Source organism: Centropristis striata, chromosome 9, assembly GCF_030273125.1.
Source record: "Centropristis striata isolate RG_2023a ecotype Rhode Island chromosome 9, C.striata_1.0, whole genome shotgun sequence".
Lineage (NCBI taxonomy): Eukaryota > Metazoa > Chordata > Actinopteri > Perciformes > Serranidae > Centropristis > Centropristis striata.
This window is the reverse complement of record NC_081525.1, coordinates 18400232-18415429: the sequence shown is the minus strand read 5'-3', so window position 1 is coordinate 18415429 and position 15198 is coordinate 18400232.

The following is a 15198-nucleotide window of genomic DNA, read 5'->3' as shown; positions in this document are numbered from 1 at the left end:
AAGTTACAATAACAATTATAAAACACACCGAAATACAACAGTATTAATTTGAGTAAAACTAGCTTACTGTATCAAACCTTGCTAGCATGAATTACTAGGTTTAATTGTATCCAAAACTTATTTAAACAATTAAATATGCAAGATTACTGTGAAAACTAACCTCATGCCTCTTCTGGGGCTAAAACATAAATCATTGAACTCCTAATGTTATCTTTACAGTTTAATCTCAGTTGAGTTAGTTTAACGATGGACAGGAAGTCTCTTTTTGTCCTTTCAAAATAATGGTAAATGGTAAAATTGTCAAAATAAAAGTGTCCGTTATCAAAACAGGCTTTTGCATAGCACTGTATTCTATATATCTTTTATTTTACCCATGCATGCATGTTTTTACACAGACTGGAGTATGTATAAAAACATAACGATTAATCGATGAATTGATCGTTAACATTATAGATGCTCAAGTTGGCAGGTTTCTACCAAATGCCCATCCCTAGGCTATACAGATAATTTCCTGTATAGGGGGGATTTTTATACAAATCTAATAAATTAGATTAAGTCTTAAAATTATGCATCATTAAGGGCATTGCTGTTTTGAGTGACATGTGAGTACAATCATCAGGAGTTGGGTGGAGTCAGTCACTGCCATGATAGTAACGGCTGGAGCCACCCACTTTGAGCTTAACCCATTGAGCCAATGGGTGATGTCATGGCGACTACACTAATATCTTATACAGTGGCTCAAATTGACTCAAGCCCTGTTTGAAAAAATGCTTTGAAAAAAGCATTCATATAGCTGAGTTGTAACAGTCTGAGCCAAATTTAGACCCCTATCGACAGGTCAACAGACATTGCCATGGCTAGTGCTGCTAGTGTGGCTAAAAACAAATAGTGCATCTAGAAAATGGGCAACATCTTGAGCAGTCATTGATTTTTAATTAGGCAAATTTGCTTGATGTAAAACTGACATTGAATAATGTAATATCAAACATAGAACATCAGAATCAGTTAAATTCAGATATATTCAGTGGGAATTTCATACAACTTCAACTTCAACATTGATTTTATTATCCTGAAGAAAATTTGATCTGCAGTCGGCATCACATCACATCAAGGAGCATGACAAACATGAAATATTGACAAAAGTAACAATACAAAAAAACAAATTTCCACACCACAAATGAGAGCAGGGTACACCTGCCACAATAAACCTGTAGCTAAAAAAACAAGCTAAAACCATTATAAACAGCAAATGAAATAATACATGTTAAGTTAAATGCTGTAGAGCTGTAGGAAATTAAATGAAAGTACCGTAAATAAATATTCAATCCAGGCTAATCCAAGATATCTAAGAAGGAAACGCACAAAAGCAAGCAAGTTAGTGAAGTAAATTAAGCTTCATAATGGCCACAGGAATGAAAATACTAATGTAGCGGACATCAACTCGGCACTAGGGGTGGGTGATATGGGGGAAAAAAAATCTTGATTATATATATATATATATATTTTTTTTTTCCGATAACGATAATCTGACAATATCATTCAAAATGTGATTTCTTTACCCCCCAAAAAAGCTGTTAAAATTCTTCTTGCTTACCAGGACATCTATGGATGGACACAATGTTTCAGAACAACAGCTCTTGTTTATTTTTCTTTAAACTTAAGCATTCAAGAGACATTAAATGGGTAAACATTCAGGTTCTCTCTCCTGAGGTTAATTGTGCAGCTCAAGCATGAGCAAATGAGTGGCACAAACAAAGTAACAAAGTACTTTCATGCACCTCTCCTCTACCGTCTATGCGCCTTTCATTTGTTTTCTTTTTGAGATATTATAAATACTCGATAATGTAAAATTGCACATTGTCAAAAACAACGTTAACGATATTATCGTAGACGATATATATCTCCCACTTCTACTCGGCACTAGCTTGCATTTGCTGTCTGTGACCGCAGCCTAAGACAGTAAGCTTGGGAGATACAAAGTTTATTTGTCTGGCTCTGACTTTTGAAACCTCATATTAACTTTAGATAAACTGTAGAATGAACTTTCACTCAGAAAGAGAACTTATTAAAGGATCTCCTTCACAGTCAGTTTGGACAGGAGGGATAATTACAGTAACCACTTCAGTTAGTATTTTATTAATATAGGCTAGAAAATCTGATACGGTCATTTAAAGCAACAATAAAACACCAAGCCATACAGTCTTCACTTGTTCGTTAAATACATCAAATATAAGACAACTGTGTTCCTGTGTAAATCTCAGATCCTGTTCCTTTAACTACTCAGTCATCTTCACACAGTGTTTCTGTCTCAGATGAAGCTGTTAAGAGAGATCTCAAACCGGTATTGGCTCCTTCAGCAAATTATCAAGTTACACAATAAAAGCCTCCACAGAGAGACGTTTCTTACTAGTGTTGCAGGAGTGCGACCTATAAATACATAAAATGGGTGATTTCACTTTCTGCGAAAATGCACTTAAGCACCAGCTGTAGGTTAACAAGTGAAAAGGGATCTGTGAGACAGAACTCTGATAGGAATCACATGTGCACTTTGAGCCCGAGACTCCACTGTATGTGTGTCCTATTTATGTAATGTCTTACATATCTGTTGTTTTGCTCCCAAACCATCTTTGTTTTTCAATGAAAATCAAAATAGTCTAGAAAAATGTGACTATGCTAACCTTCATATTTAATTTGGTTTGTGTGGACACAGATATGGTTCTTGTGGTTGTGGTTGCTGCGATGACATCACCAACAGCTTAGCAAGGCACCCAGCTGAACGGGAATGTTTGAGCTCCTTTTCTTGACAAACATACCCCTGTTGATGATTGCAGAGGCTATAAAGGCCACATTATTTTGACACAAGCAAGATAAAACCTGTCTACAACCACCAGCATTCAACAACATTCAAACCATCTAATCTAGCGCTGAGATTAAACTACTGAAACAAAGATGAGGGCTGAAATGCAGCGTAACACTCGCAGCGGGGATTTACCCAGAAAAACAAAAGCATGGAGGCTTTATAAACTTTGGTGGATGTGATGTGTGACAAGATGAGAGAATTGCGTCTTCCGCAGGATGACATCACCCCCGTCCTCTCTTTCTCACTCATTTGATTCACTCCAGTTGTAGGCTTCGTCTTCTTTTAGAGCCAGAGACAACCATGACTGCTCTACAGAGGTACTGAATGGTCATTCATTCATTCATTCAGGCTCTGCTCTGTGGCTGCCAGGCTCCTGAGGGACCAAAGTCTTGGCACTTCTAAAAAAAAACACCTGGTCTTTGGCAGCGTGGATCTCAGTGAGCGAACCTCAGGAGAATTAGTTAGTCAGACTTCATGTAAGACACACAGAACAGATGCTTATCAACCCAACTGAACAATCATACGGCCATGTTTCTATCTCACATGTAGCAGACAACAAAGGGACCCAATTGTGATTGTTGAGCATACAGAACAAATAAGCATTTCTATTGAAAGTGATGTCATTAAAAAATTTGACTAAAGCCTCAGCTGTAGTCTGTGCTTTGTGTATTCACACTTTATCTGTTTACATCCGACCACATTAGGCCTGTATAAGGCCTTTTGTATTTTTATATATTATATATTTTGGTAATGCTTTATAATAAGGTCCTTAAAAACCATTAATTAACAAGTAATAAGCCATTGTTCTGGTTATTACAAGGACCTTAATATAAAGCGTTACCTATATTTCTTATATTATATTTATTATAATTGATGTTCATACTACTACATGCATCAACCTTTTTAACCTGCTAAAGTATATTTTCTCCAATGTGCAATATCTGTGAAATGCAAAGTACTTTCAGGAAACAAACAAACACAAAAAATATATAGTAATAATAAATGCTAAATAGCAGAAATGTATGTATAGAATGTGTATAGAATGTATGTATATGTCTTGTTTTTTATATTCTTTATTATGTCTCCTTTATCTATGTGTCTGTTTCTTGAGCTGTTGTGATGACTAAATTTCTCCACTGCGGGATAAATAAGGTCATATCTTATCAGAAATGCATGGTAGCATATTAAACTAAGATGGTTACCATGGTGAACATCATGTTAGCATTGTTATTGTGAGCTTGTCAGCATGCTGATGTTAGCATTTAACCTAAAGCACCACTGCCTAATGCATCGTTCAAACTGTAATAACTCAGGACAAAAAACGGAAAATTATTCCAAAAATCTTCCGATTTGAAAATGTCTAAAGCCAACAATATCTCTCAAAGAGCTGCATTGCTGTAATTGTAATTTATGTTTTTCCTGTTGCATGAACTCTTTGTTGTTGTAGCAGTTTTTTTAAATCAATGTTTTACTGTTTATTAGTGAAGAGGGGGTCCTCAACCTTTATGTGACACATTTTTGATCACATACATGATCAGGAAGTCCTGTTTGCACTTAATTTTTCCATGAGAAGGTCATGATAACTGTTCCATATTTTGGCAAAGTTCCTTCAAGACTGTGTGATACGTTCTTTGTAAAATGGTAGAATTAATTTGTTGCCATATGTCAACTATATTCAAATATGGGAGGGACATGATGTGTTAATGATCCAGTAAAGGAACCAGGAACACTGACTTTTAAAAACATATTGATGAACCCTAAATAAAGAAGACATGATATTGAAGAATATTGTTAAATAAAATTAAATAGCAAATTTTAGTTTTTATGGGACTTTTCACAATTGTGCATTATTGCCATATGTTGTGCCCTTTAAAAATATTGAAAAAAAAAATGTTTTTTATATCTACTGTACTGTACAAAGATTTTTCTTATGTTCACTCACATTTTGTTAATTGATTAAAAAAACTATTAACATTTATATTTTTGAAAGCATTCTTATTTTAAAGCATTTTTTCCACACCTGCCTAAGAGTTTTGCACAGTACTGTATATATTTTAATATTTCCATTACAGTTGTATGACTGTGAAAAACTAAACATTTGGCCCAGTTGGCATGGACCTTTGTGTGCACATTCGTGGTTCAATAAAAACTGTTCAAGATTCAAGATTCAAACAACTTAGGGCAATTTAGTTTCACAGTCTACATTTGTAAGAAACATACAAAACCAACCTCATTCAACAGCAACAATCAGGCATCACATCAATATGTAAAGTTGCCTCCTCTGTGCACAGAGAAGTCCAGGCAAAACAACAAAAACATGAACCGCAAGACTTGGGCTCCAGTGACAACAAATAATAAATGACAGGGAGCATATAAATGAATAATACCTTATGGTTAAACAAGTTTACAAGACCTTGTCACCATGACCCTGTGATGTTTCCAATGGTGACATCGTCAGCCCAAACTCTGGCTTCTCTTGCTTTAATATTCATTTAGTCAGCCACTCTGTGTCATGAAGGCTGTGAAAGGTTAACTATTTGGCCTTGGCCTGCTCTCTACAGAGTGCTTTCTCTTTAAAACTTTTATCTCAGAGTTATTTCAGCTTTCCATCACCAGTGTCTCTGATAATCTGTCATAATTTAGAGTTATCACTTTGTTGTCTGTGGGTCATTTCAGTCTGCCGGCACTTCAATTAGTGCGCTGTTCTGCTGAAGTTCTGTTGAAGGAGAGATGAAGGATTTCTGACTTGACTAATAGCCTGAGCTCTAATCTGGGGTGTTGATTGACACTGTCTTCAATGGGCGTGTTTACACAAGGTCCCGCCGTTAGCGTCTGTCATCCAGTCACCTCTCATACATGTCATGAGGTGCCCCGTGTCCCCGCCGTCTGGCCCCGAGTCAGAAACACAAACACAGCTTCTGTCGTCACCAACTAAACTTCCACGTGCTCTTAAAGTTAAAGGCAATAACATTGTGTACGTACTTTAAATTCTTGTTCCAGTTTGTGTCTATTGTAGTGATGGCCCCTCTGCTTTACATTAGGGTATTCTTGCTGGTGTCTGCACTGAGTCTACATAGTTAAAGACAGGTGGGCTTGTTTTCTTCTGTTTCCAAAAAGCACTTTGTCATCATTTGTTCTTCACAGTATGACACTTAACCCTCTGAAGTCTTGGGCTATTATGTCCTTTAAAAAATCTGTTAAAAATCTTTACCATGCCATGTTGGTATCAGTTTCTTCAGTGTTACCTCACCTACATGTCCTGATAATTAATGTTTAACTTTGACTTACTTGATAAAAATGTTGAACTCAAAAGAAACAGAAGGAAAACATAAAATCTGATCTTGAAAATTATATTTCAATACACAGAATTTTAAATGTTGCAAATATGAATACAAGTTGCAAATATAACATATAACAGGTAAAATGAGGATAATCTCTAGTTCTATATTTTTATACTAAATATATTTGACATTACTTTATGGTTTTACTTGACCGAATATAATCCCCAAAAAATCTTGCAAGGAGTTTCAAGCCAGAACTTTAGAGGGAAGCTGATGGCATGTTGCTTCATTTTTATGTCTTCACGTCATGAAGAAGTAATGTGACGGTGCTTTCATGGACTCCAGAGGGTTAAAGAGCCTAAAGCATTTTACTTATGAACTAAATAACTTCAAAACCGTAAACGTTGAGACATCATACTCCTTTTAATACCTCAACCGTCCTGTTATGTTCATTTTGTCAGGAACAGCAATAACCCAGGGCATGTTTAATAATTCGAAAGCTAAAAAAACAAAAAAATTCCAATAAACATTGTTTATATTTCATTAATAACTCCATTACTAACCATTTCAATCAATATTTAGTGCAATGGTGTTCTTTACCTCTCACAGATCATGGTTCAATGAGGATAATTCACTCGGTTTTCATACAAAATACATGTTAAAACTTTTAATGTGGGAAAGACCTACATATAAAATAGAATGGTTTTACATGACATTGATTTTTTCAACTGTTTGGAAGTAAGGTTAAATATGTCAACTATCAAAATGTAACTACAAACTCAAGTGTTACTTTTTTCTCCCATAATTTTTCTCTGTTTTTGTGAACAAATGTATTTATTTTTTATCTGCTTTCTACACACCTATCTAGCCCAACATGTGAATCAATGATTTCCTCATTTTAACATTAAGTTGTTACTGCACTGTCAATTGTCTTGCACAACAAAGAGCTGGCATTGTTAGATGCGCTCAGTGGTGGAATGTAACTAAGTAAATTTACTCAAGTACTGTACTTAAGTACAATTCTGAGGAACTTGTACTTTACTTGAGTATTTAAATTTGATGTAGCTTTATACTTCTACTCCAGTACATTTCATTGACAGCTTTAGTTACTTTTCAGGTCAAAATTTAACATGAAAAAACATGATACATTTCAAGTGATTAGACATTTTTTTATAAATTAAACCTCATAACAGTATATTTAGTAGTTCAAATGTACGTCGCTTTGGATTAAAGCGTCAGCTAAATGACATTGTAGAATTGTAGTAGTTAAACAACAATTTGAGTGGGTTAATTCTGCATTAAGAGTACTTTCACTTATGATACTTTAAGTACATTTTGATGCTGATACTTTTGTACTTTTATTTAAATAAGTTTTGAATGCAGGACTTTTACTTGTAGTGGAGTAATTTCACAGTGTGGTATTAGTACTTTTACTAATGTAAGGGATCTGAATACTTCTTTCACCACTGGATGCGCTATCAGCTTGATGTTGCATTACTGACTGGTAGAAAATCTTAACACTTAATAATTTTTCTCCTCACACAGTGTTAGCTATCAACCTTAACAATGGAAGAAATCAGTCAGTTCTTGATGTTAAGTTTGTAGTACGCTCACAAAGTGGAAGCTAGTTAGCTTAGCTTGCTAATATTAGCTTTGAGCACCTGCTGAGTCATCTGTAGCTCCTGGGCAAGGTTGTGTGTCTTGCATTACAGAATTGACCATTTGCAAAAGCTCCGCCCCCTTAGTTACTGTTGCTATGCCCGTCAAGCTTCCAAATAAATATATAATGGCCTGCTGGGACGTTATGTTCTACTTTTACAGGGCTGTACATTAACCTTTTTTGCCTATAGCACTGGTGCTACAGAGGTTGATAGTTTTGTAGCACAATCCACAAAATCTCTATCATTGGTTTGTAACTATAGTTAACTGTAGTTACAAACCAATGACTTACACATTTACAAATCTCATATACACACCAATTCGTCATGTTGCTCTGAGCTCAAAGCTTGACGGACCTTCTTCTCGTAGAAACGGTTGCTAAGGTATGTTTGGACGAGGATCGTTTGGTGGAGGAGTTTTGCGAACAAAAATCTTTATATCAGTTAAAGGAAAAATATCTAGAAAGTAGGTTGGAGTTGTAAACACAGCAGTCAAATGTGGCCCCTCCTCTCCAGCTTAATGGAAGTGAAAGCAAACCACAGATTCACGTATGACGTTTCGACTTTCGAGTTTTTGGTCCTGTGTCCACTATTTTAATAGTTTTGTGCCAAAAGGGTGTCACCCAGAGACATTCCAAGTACAGCAAAACCAAGGAATGATTGAGAGGGATTTTGTTTTCACTGTTTTGTTTTGTTTTGTTTTTTTAGTTTGTTTTTTTAAGGAAAATCCTGCATAGTATATCTTAAACATTGGGTATTTGTCTTGTCTTTAACAGTATAGTAATAAATAAAACTGTCATTGTTAATTAGACAGCTGTAAATTTTAAGCTTGATTTGTTGGCGTGTAAGAACAAACTAAATCCAGTTACTGTGCATATGGTTTATATTACTCTTTGACTAAGAAAAATATACTGTATATATTGTACATAATGTAACTGTGATTGACGCCCGTGTTTCTCTTTGGTAACGAATGTAAGGCACACTCATGAATATAACATCCAGTCAGAACCACTTGCCTTCACAGTAAGCAGCTATTTTACAAACACTTCCTTCATTTGTCATCCACAATAAATGTCTTGTTCTCTCATCTCTGTGGTGACACTGATACAGTGTGTGGGGTCTGAGCGTTGTAATGAACTATATATTTCAGTCCAGTAATTACACACTAGGAGGTGCTCCCTGCAACCCTCAGGATACGTCGCCTTGCCTTTCTGACGAGATGGGAATTTCCCATTCCTGTGCTCTGCCTGCTATTTCAGGTGTTCAGACAAGCTCCCAGAAGCCTTTGCCTCAACTTTACATGTGTATTGTTCAAGGAAGGTTCTGCTGGAGGTCTTTGATGAATAATCAGAGCCCCCGAGAGACAATGTCTGGTGCTTTTTACTTCAGTCATCAAAGCTTCTGTTACTCCAGAACCAGGAGACTTATTATGAATGTTTACTCGTGATACAGGAATGTACAGCAGTCTTTCAAACTGGACAACTTTAAACTGGGGTGGCATGGATCAAACATGACCGAACCAGAGTGACGATAGGGGAATAGGTTGAGTTTCGAGCAGGAATAATTTAACACTTCTGGAACATTTCACGTCAAACATGGCAGCACTCCTCCGAGAGAGAGTTTTATTTCATTACCTTGTACCTGTGCTCACAGCTCTACCATCACAGTTTCCCTACACACACACACACACACACACACACGCACACACACACACACACACACACACACACACACACTGCAGGTTCAATTCACCTTGGGGCACCACAAAATGCCAATGTGCACTGCTTATGCTTTGTGGGAATACATTAAGGCGTAATGCACTTGATTCAGTGCTGGCAGGATATGCAGAAAGTCCCAGCTTTTTCCATGCTGGGGACCACAGCCGTGTTGAGGCTCACAACAGACATGACATCATGCGACAGACGGATGCATGTAACAGGCAAACCCTCGGTGGCAGAATTTCATCCCAGCCATCACATTAAGTGTCTTTCGCATTTCGAGTTTTGGATTACTTCAACACAATTTCTTCTCTCAGCACGAGTGACTGAACACAGATGACTGTTTTGAAGCATTTCAGACACGTTTGAATGGAGTCAAGCAGGCAGACACAGACTTGTGAGTTACATGAGTAAGTTATAAGTTATAGGCTTTGCAAAGGTTTTGATAAAGGAATGTTACCGTCAGACAATTATGTCATTACCATCAGCATTTTCCATGGCTGCTCTCTTATCACAGTCTGATCACTGTGATGAGTCACAATGTAACTGCTTTTACAAGCACATCAAAGACAACTAAATTTAGAGCCATTCATATTGGCTATAACCCGGGCGTTTCGAAGAAACCTGCCAACTTCAGCATCTATAACGTTAACAAGGAATTAATCAAATAATCACTATGCCTATCAACTGTAGAACAAATTCTAAATATGGAAAAATTTACCTTGAAAATCAATGATCAGACAAAAATTTGGTATAAGACACACTACAAAAATACACCAGTCATTTCAGTATTGCCCAACATGAGTATTAATCAGGTATCTTAAGTGCAAATGCTCAATCATATTTTGCACCTGGTAGTTGAGGAAGCGAGAGAGAGCAGATATATGTAATGATAGGACAAGAAGAAGAGAAACTAATTTTATTTTATAGAAAAGATTGTACTTATATCCTAAAGAGATTCATTTTGAAGTTTTTTTTTATGATACTAAGTTGTTGTCTTTAGGCAAGGAGGATGATCTGAGTGTTCATCTGACAGATTAGTGGAAAGGTGTGAAAGGAACTAATTTATTATTAATCCAAAGAAGACACAAGATATTGTTGGCCTTTCAGTGAACTCCTATCCTTCAGTTTTTATCCGCCTTGGACAGGTCTCCAGACTATCGCAGGGCAGACACATAGAGGCACACAACCATTCATGTTCTCATTCACACCTACAGGCAATTTAGAGTCAATCAACCTAAGCTGCTTGTTTTTGGACTGTGGGAGGAAGCCGGAGGACCCGGAGAGAACCCACGCTGACACGGGCAGAACATGCAAACTCCACATAGAAGAGTCGCAAGCTTTTGCGCTACCGCATTGACTGCTGAGCACCACAAAAGTGATACTCTGGATACTCTGTTAACAGTCATCAGAAGTTTGGGTAATGCTTTATAATAAGGTCCTTAATAACCATTAATTAACAAGTAATAAGGCATTGTTCTCGCTTTAGATCCGGTAGTTGCAAAAAGCATAGTTAACTTATAGTTAACTTATAACAGATGAGCAATAAAGTATTAAGATGATAAGATTAATAAAGGCACGGCAAAGACATAATGGGTGGGTCATGGGTGTTTGTAATGCCATTATTAACACTTATATAAGCTTATAAACACACCATAATGTTAATAAGCATCTTGTAAGGATTTACAAGGGCCTTATTACTTGTTAATAAATGGTTATTACAAGGACCTTAATATAAAGCATTACCGAAGTTTGTAGTTGATGCAGTAACGGACAGGGAGCCAGTGGAGCGATTCGAGGGTCGGGGTGATGTGGTCACGCTTGTTAGTGCAGGTGAGGAGTCGGGCGGCTGAGTTCTGGACCAACTGCAGGCGGCGAAGCTGTGATTGATCAATGTCGGTGTAGAGAGCGTTCCAATGGTCCAGTTAAAATGACGGCATGAATAACTCTCTCAAGGTCACTCTGAGGCAGGTAGGCTTTGGTCTTAGCTAGTGTTCTCAGGTGGAAAAATCTTCTCCTAACTACTGCACTTACTTGAAGGCACTGTCGAAAATCATGGCAAAATTTCTGACAGAAGGCCGGATGTTGGAGGCGAGAGGGCCTAGGGCATTGGTGGAGAAGGTTGAAGAGATTTTGGCAAATATAATGATCTCCATCTTGCTCTCATTAAGGTTGAGGAAGTTTGCACCCATCCATAACTTTAAGCTCAGGTGGCTCGACTGCAGGTGGCTCGACTGCAGGTCAGCGCAAAGACGCTTGAGTCAACTTTTCAAACTCTGTATACTAAAAGAAAGTTGTTTCTGGCTGTTTATAGTTCATCACAACCCTGACACATTTTATTTAAAGAGTATTAGCTTTTTCCATCATAAAAAAAGATGTAAGGCCCATTGGACAGGTAAAAGAACTATTTTTTTTCCCCAAATCAGAGTTTTGATGCTAATTGGGTCAGTATAACTTGGTAGAATAAACAGATTGCACTGAATCCACTTTCCATAATACAGGATATGTTTGAAGTAGGTTTTTTTGTGGTTAAATGTTGTGTTTTGTACTCCTTGTACTTATGTAAAACAGTATACTTCTTTGGAGGTGAGAACATTTTCTGAAAATATTATGATAACAGTCATTTTGCTTCCGAAGCCCTCATTATCGCCATTGTTTATGGGGAACTTGAATATTTGTACAATCTGTCATGGCAATCTATCCAATAGTTAAGGTATTTCCAAAGAGGTGGACTGACTGACAAACAGAGACATCCGTCCCTAGAGCTGTGCCATTGGAATGGCTAAAAATATAGGACTAAAAAAAAATTGGAAAAGAAATGCTTGTGAAGAGGGAAAAAAAAACTTGTAAATGTGAGATTAAGTGCTACTTTGGAAATGGTTAACATACCATTTAGTAAAAATACTTCAGTAATAGCTTTTATTTATGCAGATTTTTGGAAGATGATGAAATGGAGTACAGTTGGCAAAATTTCCCTTGAAAACATGTCCAAGTCATTCCAAAGAGAAAAACAGATCGAATAAGTGGGCATAAGATGAAAATAAAGAAACAGTTATAAACTGATTTCAGGATTATGTTTTGATGAAAGCAATCAATATTCAAAACTGTATTTTAAAAGCAGTTTAGTTTTTTCACTGGAAATACGTGTGAAATATTGCATACTCTGCATTTTCACTATAATCTGCTTTTAGATTTGGCTGTGCATGTTCTTGGCAGAGAAAGCTGATGATACCGTATCCTTTCTTTGCTGTATCATTTCCCTTTCTCTCTGTGAGTTACAGTCAGACTCAGCAGTTCCTTCATCTCTCTCTCTCCACCACTAAAGTTTCTTTGGAGAGTCGCCCTCTCAGCCGTGAAAATCATTCCTGTGTTTAGACGCAGCCCTGTGACATTAGCTTTTAGCACCATGAGACTAATGAAGCGTTATCGGCTGTCCAGCGTGGTCTCAGAGTTCACAGCTACTCAACACACAGACACCAATGACAAAGTCAGACCACAAGTCTTATTCGGAAAGAAGAAAATGAGCAGAGATCAGTAAAATAAAGCGGTGATTAAAGACTTTATGGCAAATTTCTGGAGAGCACATTATGTCTCCATGAGTCCCTGGAGGACAGGGGATGAAGGACGTGTTACAGTGCAGAGGCCAATCCATCACGTAATGGGTCACAATCCAAAATACCTCTTCTGAACACTGATCTCCTGCATAAAACTCCAGAAAGCCTCCAGACGGGAGCTAAAAGTGACTAAGTGTTCCTGTTTGAGTAAGTGCGTGTGTGTGTGTGTGTGTGTGTGTGTGTGTGTCTTTCTACTTGTGTGAGTCAGTGAGCGTCTCCAGGCTGTACAGCAGATAAGAAAGGGCAGCAAGAGGCACGGGGGTATCCATTACTCACTGGATGCCTATAGAGAGAGCAGAAGAGATGCAGCACCTGAATCCGGTTTAATGGTGGAAATGGATGCACAGTCTCCCCGCAGAGTAATCCCCTTTATGGCCAACGCTCACCTGTGATATATGGAAAGAAGACAGATGCCAGCGAGGGAGGCAGTGGGACACGGAGGTGATTGGACAGACTCTTCTGGGTGATGCGGAGGCCGCGCGCAGCTTTGAACTCATGCCACAGTCCAGGGTCATGCTGGGGGTGATTGAGTGCTGCTGCGCTCCCATAGGAGAGGAAAAAGGATGAGAACTTATTTTTGGCGAGCCAACTGTAGGAAGATGATCTTAATGGTCGTACCTCAAGACGAGTCTGTTACAGTGCACTCAGACGTAGGCTTTTAGCTTAAAAAAGTTCAACTGCCACGAGTTATGGAAAAAAGTACACAGCAAGTTGTGTGAAGTTTTATCAGAGACTGGGCCTGAGGTGGAAAAAGTAGCACTTTTAACTTTAGTGTTTGTATTAACTAGGATCAGCAAAACTCTAAGCATTACAATTTTTACACTGTTTTATGTTTTGGAATAAAATATATTTTTTTGATGTTCACAACCTAAATGTTCAGCAAGAGGGTCGGCGGTTCGACTCCGGCCTGCGGCTCCTCTGTGTGGAGTTTGCATGTTCTCCTCGTGTCAGCGTGGGTTCTCACCGGGTACTCCAGCTTCCTCCCACAGTCCAAAAACATACACTTAGGTTTAATTGACCTATGGCTAAGCCACACCCCCAAACGCGATGAGCCAATCACAGTGCGCATAGCTAACTCAATACACTCGGACATTCTCTGCTTCCACATCCATTGAAATGCATTGGAGTTAGTCCGTTTTCAATCATTTTTATGTGTTTTTTGTTGAGATTTTAAGTTTAAAATGGTCAAACGGTGTGCATGGGGTACATGCAACTCTGACACAAGGTATAGCCCAATAATATGGGAGCAGTAACCCGGTTCCCTATGGCAGTGATTCCCAACCGCTGTTCCGCGGCACACAAGTGTGCCGTAAGAAATCAATATCTATCAATATCAAATCCAGCGACTCCGTCTTAACGAGCGCTAACGAGGTCGGCCGGCTCGTTAACAAGAGCCTCTTGTTAACGAGCCGGCCGACCTGTTAGCGGCAGTTAGCTACAGTTAGCTCTGTAGCCGTACAGTGTGTATGTGCTGCTGCTGCAGCAGGTGTTCACTTAGCGATCTCTGTTTGTTTACAACAAGCACCGGAATGAGCGGTGTCAGTGGGATGAAAAGACGAGTGAAAACCTCTAACCTGTTAATGAAGGCCCTTTTAGTGACTTCGAGATGATATTTCATTTTTCTGTCTCCAAAAGTGATTAATTGCCTCCTGTGAAATTTCTCTGACTGTCACAGCTGCCATAGCGCCCGTCACCGAATGTTGACAGTTTGTCCGAGTGAGTGGAGGGGGCGGGGCTTAGCCATAGGTCAATTGGTGACTCTGTTCGATCCCTGACCACAGCAGCCTACATGTCAAAGTATGCTTGAGCAGGATGAATTCCCAATGGTGGCAGGTGGCACCCTAGCCTCTGCCACCAGTATGAATGAGTGTGTGAACGGGTGAATGAGCGCAGTCTGTAGTGTAAAGCGATTTGAGTGGTTGCAAAGCAACTAGAAAAGCGATATATAAGTGCAGGTCCATTTACCATTTACATACCCTCAATGACAATTTTTTTGTAACTGTCAGTGTTTACTACGAGGTTCTACTAAGACAAGTGGCTCATGCTAGCTACCAAGGTAAGGTGCAT